This window comes from Camelina sativa, chromosome 5 (assembly GCF_000633955.1).
Source record: "Camelina sativa cultivar DH55 chromosome 5, Cs, whole genome shotgun sequence".
NCBI lineage: Eukaryota > Viridiplantae > Streptophyta > Magnoliopsida > Brassicales > Brassicaceae > Camelina > Camelina sativa.
In genome coordinates this window covers 25,652,057-25,662,780 of record NC_025689.1, presented here as the reverse complement: position 1 = coordinate 25,662,780, position 10,724 = coordinate 25,652,057, and the positions used below count along the sequence as shown (strand labels likewise).

The following is a 10,724-nucleotide window of genomic DNA, read 5'->3' as shown; positions in this document are numbered from 1 at the left end:
ACTTGTTTCCTTGGATCATGGTGATCAGACCACTTTTGATCTCAAAGTTATTGTTCAGCACGGCGGGAGGGACGATTCCAGCACGTTGAGTATGAGTGTTCGGTGCATCCCCAGCACCAATGTTTTGCGGTCCCTGATGTGGTTCATGCTATTGTTCCATAGTGACGTGTGCGGGATGCTCAATGGGTTGACGAGCTTGTCGTGGGCGTTGCAACCAGTTGATTTCGTCGATCACAGGAAGGAGATTCTGAGGCCCTCTTGATCTGGTGTGCATGCAAGGTTGCAATCAACAGGAACCTGAGATGCAAAACAAACAAGCAGAAAACCAAAACAAGTCAGTACTCGGAATGATAAGTGTAACGGAACTTAATCTTGCAAAACTTGAAATCTTAAATGTAGCAAAAAGAATCCCAAATGGCAACGGCGCCAAATTGATACTAGGATTTTTGTATCTCCTAGTAGGTCTCAATTAACCTTATGCGTTGTAATACTTAAGGTGTCAATCCAGTTGGGAAAGTTTACTATCACTCAAGATGCAATCAAGAAGTCACAAGTTAAGCCAATTCAAAGAGTGTTTTTATCTAACAGTCCTAGAATGATCAAAATGCGAAACGGAAATGAGTCACAGAACTAGAAACAAGAATGCATGACAAGAAGCGAAAGTGAATAAAAACGCAAACAATTCTAAGCATGAGCAAACAAAACAGTTCCAGGAATGTAATAAAAATCAGAAAGAAAGAAGTCCTAAGGATGGGGTAATTGATGTCGGTGGAGTATCCTAGTCTAAGGAGTGTTTAACATACCACAAGCAAAGTATCCCTAAACAATGAACATCACAACTTAGCTAATCCAATCTCTTGGCAAAAGCTACTCAGACTCAACCACTTCCATACCTAGCTCTCGCTAGAGAAACGTGGTCGAGCAGGCATGACAAACAAGTTCATTCACGTCAACAAACATCCTAGACAACTAATCTCTTAGGCTAGGAACGTAAGTCTCTGGCACTAGTTGGTCAGACATTTCATCAAACACCTTTTGGGTGCGGAAATGTCTCGAACCTAGTTCCAATTGATCAGAGAGAAACTAGTAATTCTAACTCTAGTCCAGAAGGGAATCATACAATCAAATCTTAAACACTCTACATCCTAAGATCCTCCACCTAATCTATCCCATCCTCAAGAACTAACACACTACTCAGATCCGAAAATCATAGTCAAGGATGCAAAAACAGAAATCATTGAAACAAACATTATTAGGTAGATAAAAATAAGATGAACAACTTTGTAGAAAGAATCAAATGCAAAATCTCAATAATCTCAAAGATATCGGAATATAAGTCTGAGAACGTTTTTTGGAGGCTAGGTTCAGAAACCTTCTGGGAACAAAAACGAGATAAAAGATAAGATGTCTCTGCAAAGAGTTAACAAAATGTATATATAGTAGTCTAACATGGAAAGCCCTAAAATTTAAAACGACAAGGTAAAGCGTCGGTTCGGTAATCTCCTGAAGCGTGTGAAACCAAACGTCCTTTTTCCCGACATGTGCGATCGAGTCCGTGTTCATCGAATGGAATGCAATGTCATCATGGCTCAGACGGAAGACTGAAGAGCATGGCTTGGACGGAAGGCTGAGGAGCATGGCTCGATCAAACAAGCTGGAGTGTGTGGTGGGGAAGCATGGCTCGAGCGTGGTGTATACGCATCCACTAAAACAATGATAACTCTTGAACCACACCTCCGATTGACTTGAAATAAACGGCGTTGGAAAGGTAACTCAATTCCCTACAACTTTGATGAAGACGTCGAAAGCTAAATCCCACTCGAGTGCGATGGCTCGAACGGATGGCTCGGACGGAACAGAGATGGTGACAATGGCTCGGACGAAACGGAGATGGTGATAATGGCTCGGACGAGACGGAGATGGTGAGAATGGCTCGGACGAAACGGAGATGGTGACAATGGCTCGGACGAGAATGGCTTCCAACGTCTCCTAAATACCTGAAATACTCCAAAATGCACAATATATGCAAGGATGATGCAAGAACTACTTAGACGTGCAAAGTGTATAGAAAAACTAGAAAACGATGCAAACCAATGAGTTATCCTAGCTAAATGCATGATAAAAATAGGCTAAGGAGAGACAAAATATAGACATATCAACTCCNGTAGACGTGCAAAGTGTATAAAAAAACTAGAAAACGATGCAAACCAATGAGTTATCCTAGCTAAATGCATGATAAAAATAGGCTAAGGAGAGACAAAATATAGACATATCAGCTCCGTTGACAAATATAAAGCTCGCCTCGTCGCAAAGGGGCTTTCACCAGCGTCCTAGACTTGACTATCATGACACCTTCATTCCGGTCGTTAAACATGCCACCATTCGTGCAGTTCTTGGTACTGCGGTCAATCACAATTGGCCTCTCTTTCAGCTAGACGTCAACAATGCCTTCCTCCTGGTCTTGTTGATAAAGACAAACCTCATCATGTTTGTCGCGTCAAAAAGGCGGTGTATGGCTTGAAGCAAGCGCCGCGTGCCTGGTATAATGCTCTCAAGGATTTCCTTGTCAGTCTCGGTTTCAAGAACTCTCACGCTGATGCTTCTCTCTTTGTTCTTCGCATCGGCTCCTCGTATATCTACATCCTTGTCTATGTGGATGACATCATCATCACTGGTTCCTCCTTGACTGAGTTACGGCGGGTTACTGATTTTCTTGGTGTCAAACTCTCTCTCAAGGACCTTGGAGAGCTCTCTTACTTCCTTGGTATGGAAGCTTATCGCACTGCTTTAGGTCTTCATCTCACCCAAACAAAATACATCACTGATTTGCTCCGCAAGACTCTCATGGCGGAAGCTAAACCTGTTCCTACACCGATGGTGTCCTCGCAGGTTCTCACTCTCTCGTCTGGTGTTCTGTTGTTTGATGGTACTCAATATCGTGCAACGGTTGGAAGTCTGCAATATCTCCTGTTGACTCGGCCCGACATTGCGTTTGCCATCAATCGTTTGTCTCAGTTTATGCACAAGCCAACCACGGTGCATTGGGAGGCTGTAAAACGGGTTTTGCGTTACCTGGTTGGGACTGCGGATAAGGGTATCTTCTTCTCTGCTTCCACTCCTACTCATCTTCATGCGTATTCAGATGCTGACTAGGCTGGCGATCATGATGATTACCTGTCCATCGGTGGTTATATTGTGTACATTGGTCGTCAGCCTGTGTCTTGGTCGTCGAAGAAACATAGTGGTGTGGCTCGGTCTACTACTGAAGCGGAGTATCGGGCTCTCACTACTGCTGCTTCTAAGGTTAAGTGGGTTGCTTCACTTATGTCTGAACTGAGCATTCGGTCTACTGACACACCGGTTCTATATTGTGACAATCTTGGTGCTACGTATCTCTCTGCAAATCCGGTGTTCCACTCTCGAATGAAGCACTTGGCTCTTGATTATCATTTTGTTCGAGAGCAAGTACAAGCCAAGCAACTGCGGGTTGCTCACATTTGTTCTGAAGATCAACTGGCGGATGCGCTGACTAAGCCACTCCCTCGTCTGCGGTTTGACACTCTCTGTAACAAGATTGGCCTCTGTCACCGACGTCCATCTTGCGGAGGCATATTAGTATAGATATGATAAGATTCAATATGTGATGTCCTTATCTTATAAAAGATCTTACCTTATCATTTAGCATGTTTGTGATAACAACAAACTCTTGTATAAAGTTGGTCATGTGAATAATACAAATCATCTTCTCCCATTATTCTACACCACCAAACTCGAACAATTATAGAGATTAAGTTTCTTGAGATTGGTGGCCATAGAGAGATCTGAAATTTTTTACAAATTCCGAGATCCTTGCAAATCTATGTCCTTGAGCCCTTTAAGTGCCTGAAGTATAAGTTAGATATCATAAGTAAAATAACGAATTTAAATTACAATATTAATTAAAAAAAACTTACATGAGTTCCATCCCATAATTTTTCGAGTTTGCTTTCTGGCATTTGGAGCTTAACGAGGTATACAAGACAAAAGTTATAAGGCATAAATCTCATTGGGTATCCATCCAACCTTAATAATCTAAGTTGAGGAAGCAAATAGTTGAAACTATTGTGTAAATACCATTTAAGTTCTTTCTTTTGGTACCTATCTTTACTATAAATTTCTAGCTAACGGAGATTACGCATTTCGTTGAAGGAGTTATATATATGAAACTTGTCAATCTCATCTGTATTGAGTGATATACCTAGAACGTTTTTAGTACCCTGAAATGATAATAATATCAATAGTCAAGATATAATATTAATAATTTTTAAAAAAGCTATATGACAAGACCACTAAAATACTTACTGTTTTATTTTCAAGTACATCGCAAATATCCTTCGAATCCACAAGAAATTCTCGTTCTCCTGGCTCCTTGGATTGCATCCGGACGATCTCCTTACCCATTTCTTGTATGAAACAGTGCATGTACACACTATTGTTTCTTACATGGATAAGAGACTTATCAACAAGGTTTTTAAGACCAATATTAACATCTGAATCACCGTATGATATCAACTGTTTGATATAAGTGATTTTCGCACCATTGAAAAGACACTGCTATGTGATGATATCGCTTCATCTTTTTCGTTTTTTAGTCCATCGTAGCAAATTTTTAGCGTAATCTCAATTGTTCCATTCAGCCTGTTACAAAGGCTAGGAAGCATATCTATCCAGTCCTCTTGGTCCCTGCCCCGTAAATATGAACCCAAAACAGTAAGACCCAAAGGAAGATTTCCAGCATGCAAGGAAACCTTAGAAGCAAGCTCCATAAAACCATCAGCTGGGGAATATCTCCTGAAAGCTGATCGACAAAACATCTCAAGAGCAAGCTTTCTAGATGGGAGACCAACCTTGTATATATGTTTAATCCCATGAGCCTTAAATGATGCTTATCTTTGGTTATCACAATGATTCTACTCCCATTTCCAAACCAATGTGTTTGACCCACCCAGAGCCGTCGCTAACTTTTTGGAGGCCACAGTCAAAGGAAAAAAATGGGCTGAAAATAAAAGAAAATAAGCTTGTACGGGGTTCGAACTCATGATGGGTGAGACACATTAATACTCCTAACGCCACTAGACCAACAAAGCTTTTAAAAAAATGAGGCCGAATTTGCTATATAATATATAAGGCCGCAAGCTCATGCTTTATTGGCTTGGCCTTTGGGCCGGCTCTGGACCCACCAAGGCATCTAACAACACTTGATCCTTCAAGTCATCAATAAAGATTAAAACTTTGTGGTGCTTTAGCCTCTCTTCCACTGCACTTAAACGATCTATCTTTATGTCTATTTTATCTAAAATTTCAGCCAAAAAAGCTTTCTGCAAATGTAGTTTCATATTATAGTCGCCTGGATTGGCACCTTTGTAAAACTCCATACTCTTAGATATGAAAGCCATGTCTATGAAGATACTACTTTGGAACCGATGAGAGAGTCGACAATATAAAGCACTTGCAATAGTAGTCTTTCCTATTCCTGAGGAGCCCCATATGCCAACCATCCTGACTTCCTCATATTCCAATTGCAACAATACACTCATATTTCCAATATGATTTTTTATGCCGACAAAATCCTCATATATAATTCTTCAATGTAGTTAAGAGTAGTTTCTCCAAAACATCATTACTAATATCTTTTTTTTTTTTTACAAGAAAGAACAAGATCAGCTCAAAACGAGCTAATTGGTAGGAAAAACATTCACATAGGTAATTTGGTGCGACTCCACTCTAGCGCGCTGCGCCAGTTTGTCCACTCTACCATTCTGTGATCGAGTAACCAAGACTATAGAAAATGATAGGAACTCCTCCTTGTCTTCTTCAATAACGTCCAAGTAAGTCTTGAATGCAGGCCACTCAGAAGGCGAAGACACCATCTTCACCAAATCAGAACAATCCGTGAAAAAAAACTACATTTTCATGATCCGCTCCAATCATACATCGCATTGCCCAAATGAAAGCTTCCACTTCAGCATGGAGGGGAGATAAGCTCCGGCGAGAATTTGATGCACCCATAGTGGGAGGTTCCCCCTCAGGAGAAATGCAAAACCATCCTCGACCAATAAACTGATCTGTCCCTTTCCAAGATCCATCCACAAAACAACGGTAACTGGTTCCATGTGCACTGCTCACAGTGCTAGGAATGCCCGGAATACCCGTGATCGGCCGAGAGCTAGCTTGAGAAGAGGGTCCTAGAGGGTCCTCCTGTGCCGAAAACCAAAGTTTGGCTTCCTCCTCCACAATTTGTAAAATTGCTAAGGGGTTTGAATCCAAATTACTAAAAAATTTATCATTTCTAGCCTTCCAGATATACCAATGAATCCACAGGAAAGAATCCACTGAAGGATTCTATTTTAATCTCCAGTATAAATGATCCATATTTGCATAGATTGAATCTGAGGGGAAACAGCCTGAGGATGTCGGGAATGTGGATAAGGCCCACACCTGCCAAGCCGGGGGGCATAAGAAAAGGGCATGATTTATTGTTTCCTCCGTCACCCCACAACGAGCACACTCCAAATCGCAACTCATACCACGACGTCGTAAATTTGCTGTAGTAGCCACACAACCCGAAATAGCTTGCCACAAGAAGTGCCGAATTTTTGGTGGACACCGAAGTTGCCAAACGAATGCCTGTAAAGGAATAATATTGGGACCAGACACATACGAAACAGCCTCCGGTCTTTGACGCAGGACCTTATACGCAGATTTAACGGTGTACAAGCCAGATTGTGTCAAATGCCAACCCAGTCTATCCGGTGAGTTGGGTTTACCCAGAGGTAAAGCAGAAATAAGGCTAACATCCTCCGGCTCAAATGAGGCCGAAAGCAACGCCAGGTTTCAGGAGTGCAAACCCCTGTCAATGAAGGTTTCAACTCTGAGCGTAGGATCAACTAACGATCCCGAACGCAATGCTGGTCTCGAGGATTGGGCAGGAATCCAGGGATCAGACCATACTAAAATGGAATCGCCAGATCCTACCCGTTTAATGAGTCCTTTGTTTACCAGAGAGCGAGCAGACACCATACTCCGCCATCCATAAGACGGTGAGTAGGATTTGATTGGATCCAAAGGATCGGAGTGCCTGTAATATCGACCTTTAAAAACCTTTGCAAATAAAGAATCTGGAACTGTGATCAGTCTCCAGAGTTGCTTAGCCAGCAATGCGGTGTTGAAATCATCTGGACAACGAAAACCTAAGCCCCCCTCCATTTTATCAACGCATAACTTGTCCCAAGCTATCCAGTGTAGACCTCTTGTGTCCCCGGAAGAACTCCACCAGAAATTTGAGGTTGCACTGGTAAGTTTCCATGTAACCGTTTTCGGAAGTCGAAAACAAGACATGACGAAGGTGGGAACGGCGGTGGCGACCAATTTATTCATGACCTCCTTTCCCCCCTTAGATAGCAATCTAGCGGGCCAGCCACCCGCCCTTAATTGCAGTCGGTCTTGAACATAGGAGACAATTTTTGTTTTTGCCCCACCAAGACTTTCCGGAATGCCCAAATAGGAACTCATACCACCAAAAGTAGTTATACCGAGAACACCTTTTAGTTCCTCACGCAGTCCTGCATCCATTGTATGCCCAAATTGAACCGATGACTTCTGGAAGTTAATCCGTTGACCAGATACCCGTTCATACTGCTTTAAAATCCCTAAAACAACCTCACAATGCTCCTTTGTGGCCCGGCAAAAAAAAAACTATCATCGGCAAACAATAGATGTGAGATCGCGGGGCAAGCAGTCGACACCTTAATACCTGTAATGAGCTTCGACCATTCCGCCTTGCGGAGATTTGCAATGAGAACCTTGGTGCAAAGGATAAAAAGATAAGGCGACAAGGGATCCCCCTGTCGAAGCCCTCTGGAAGGGAGAATGGAGCCATGTGGTTGCCCATTTATTAGTACTCGGTACTGAACAGATGTCACACACCACATGATCCAAGATATCCATTTTTCACTGAAACCAAATTTCCACAACAAATGTTCAACAAAAGACATTTCTACCCGATCATACGCCTTTCTCATGTCCGTTTTAATGGCCATGAACTTGCCTTTGCATGAGGGATTGGTGCAGAGTCCATGCAACATCTCCTGAGCAATCAAAATGTTATCCGTAATCAAGTGATTCAAAGATCAAAGCTGGCAAAAAGGTGCGCAGCCGCTGACATAAATTTTTTGAAATAATCTTGTATCCAACATTACATAAACTAATGGGCCTCCATTCGGACATCCGGGTCGGTTTATCCACTTTAGGAATAAGACAAATATTTGTCATGTTTAGCCGTTTATCAAAAGAACCATCCTGAAAAAAGGAATCTACCATCAGCCTCAAATCTGCCTTAACCGTATCGCATGCGCGCTGATAAAACAGAGCCGTCATACCATCCGGTCCAGGAGCTTTCTCTGGATGCATCAAAAACAAGGCCTCTTTTATTTCCTGTTCAGTGACTGGGCGCGTCAATGCCTCATTAATTTCACCCGTGATAGATGTACTAACCTCATCCAGAGTTTCCTCAAAATCTGTAGGATCTGTGGATGTGAATAAGTCCTGAAAATAGGAGGCAGCAATGCCCTGAACCCGAGTCTCTTCCGTAACCCAGTGCCCCGCTTCGTCATGAAGACCAACAATGCGGTTCTTGGCTCTTCTTTGTTTCGTCTGGGCATGAAAATAACTAGTATTTTGATCCTCGAGACGCATCCACCTACTCCTACTTTCTGATACCAGTAAATCTCTTCATCCCGGTAAGCCTCTCGCAGTTTCCAAGACAGTTCCGAGATAACCTCAACCGATACAGAATCATCTGCCTGAGCATTTGCCAGACTTACCTTCAAATCCTCAATTGTTTCCCGCCCATATGGAACCAATGCTTTCCGCCATTGAGAAATTGCCTGACGACACTTAATGATCTTGTCCATTAAGTTCCCAGATGTCCCCACTGCCCCGGACTCCCAGCCTTCTGCGATAGCACCAGGTAGACCCTCTTTATCAAGCCATCGACGATCAAAGCGAAAGCTGCTCCTCCCTCGACGAACTTTGTCCTCAAGGGATGCCAGAACCGGTTTGTGATCCGAAGCTATCATAGGTAAATATTCCGTGAAGGAGTCACTGAATAGATCATGTAACTTATCATTTGCTAGAGCCCCATCCAGACGGCACCGAATGGGCTTCTTGTCCCGCCAACCGCGCCAAGACAAGCTATCCCCGACCGCAGGAAATTCTAGTAACCCGCAATGTCGAATCATTGTATTAATATTTGGATGGACTTCATAACCAAGCCCATACACGGTCCATACACTGTCCAAGACTTGAAGCCCATTGGTCAAGACAAGAAGGCCCATCGGCCATTAGGACTTAGTCTATGTCGGTTTAAGATATTGTGTTTCCTATTGTGACAAGTCCTAGACTTTACTATATATATGTAACCTCTATCAACTCTAAGGAATAAGAATAAGAGTTTCTAGACTTTGAATCCTCTTGTTTTACAACAATACTATATTAAATGTATTTATTGATGCTTAAGTTAAATATACCCGATTATTGAGTTTCTAAAGTTGGGTTCTCGTTTTTATGAACTTTATTAAAGTTATAATGATTATTGCGATTGTAATCATTTGTTACTCAAATTCGGCTGTGTCATTTAATCTAAGAGACCATACAGTCTCTAAAGATCTATTAAAATAAGTTTGGAGATTTTTATGGGATTAAAAAATTAATGCATAGAGTTGTTTTTGAAAAAATCGAAATGTATAGATGTTGTCAACCTATTTATGGCAATAAACGTATCAAATTAGATCGATTTAAATAGTTCCATTAATTGAGTTTCTACGAAATGTTATTTTAGGAAAATTGTTCGGAGATTAATGTTGTAAATAAAACAAATTAAATAAGAAAAACTTAAAGGGCATAAACCAAAATGTACTTCAAAAATATTAAGAGTTTATTATCAAAATAGGCACTCCAAGAAATCAATCTTCGGATTTAGGCATTGCACATCGGAAGGCATTAAAAAAGCCAATTGTATACTGTTCATGACCATATTAACCCTCTTCAGTTAGGCGGGAGTTTTAGATGACATCACCTGTATTAATCGTGGGTACTGTTCAGTTTTTGTTGTATATACAGAAGATGTTTGTAACAATTTTTTTGTCCATACGAAACTACATGTTTGTTTTATTCACAGTTATGTATTTAATTAGTAATATAGTGTGATGTTAAAAAAAAAATTAGTAAAAGTATTACTTGTTCAGAGAATTTTACCAAATAATATTATTAGAACCTTAAAGTGTATTTTCTTCTTGTTAACATGAATTTTTGATCCACTATAAGTCAATTACAAATCAATAACTCAATATATACACTGATTTTATGAAACTTTCAAGATGTCGATTTTATCAGAACAACTACTCATTTTTGAATTAGAGTCCAGATCCAGATGATTGGTCATAGTTAACGTAGAAGCTCTCCATTCTTCTTGATCTGTCCACGTACACCTTCTCATGTATGTTTTTTTAATGTATCTTCAGAAACTAGTGGAAACAAATGATAAGAGAACAAAACAGAGGAAAGAAGTAAACTTCCCCCCTAATGGTCGTACCTTTAGAGGATGATGAAGAGAGTTCAACATTTGTTTCACCTACATAGATTCAGATCAACGATATAGTAGGAGTAAAGAACTTTGGAAACTAGAA

General features: G+C 41.1%; 1 pseudogene; it reads right to left on the bottom strand.

Annotated features, from left to right (window-relative positions):
* LOC109132912 overlaps positions 1 to 5,576 on the bottom strand; it is a 21,554-nt pseudogene extending 15,978 nt beyond the window's left edge.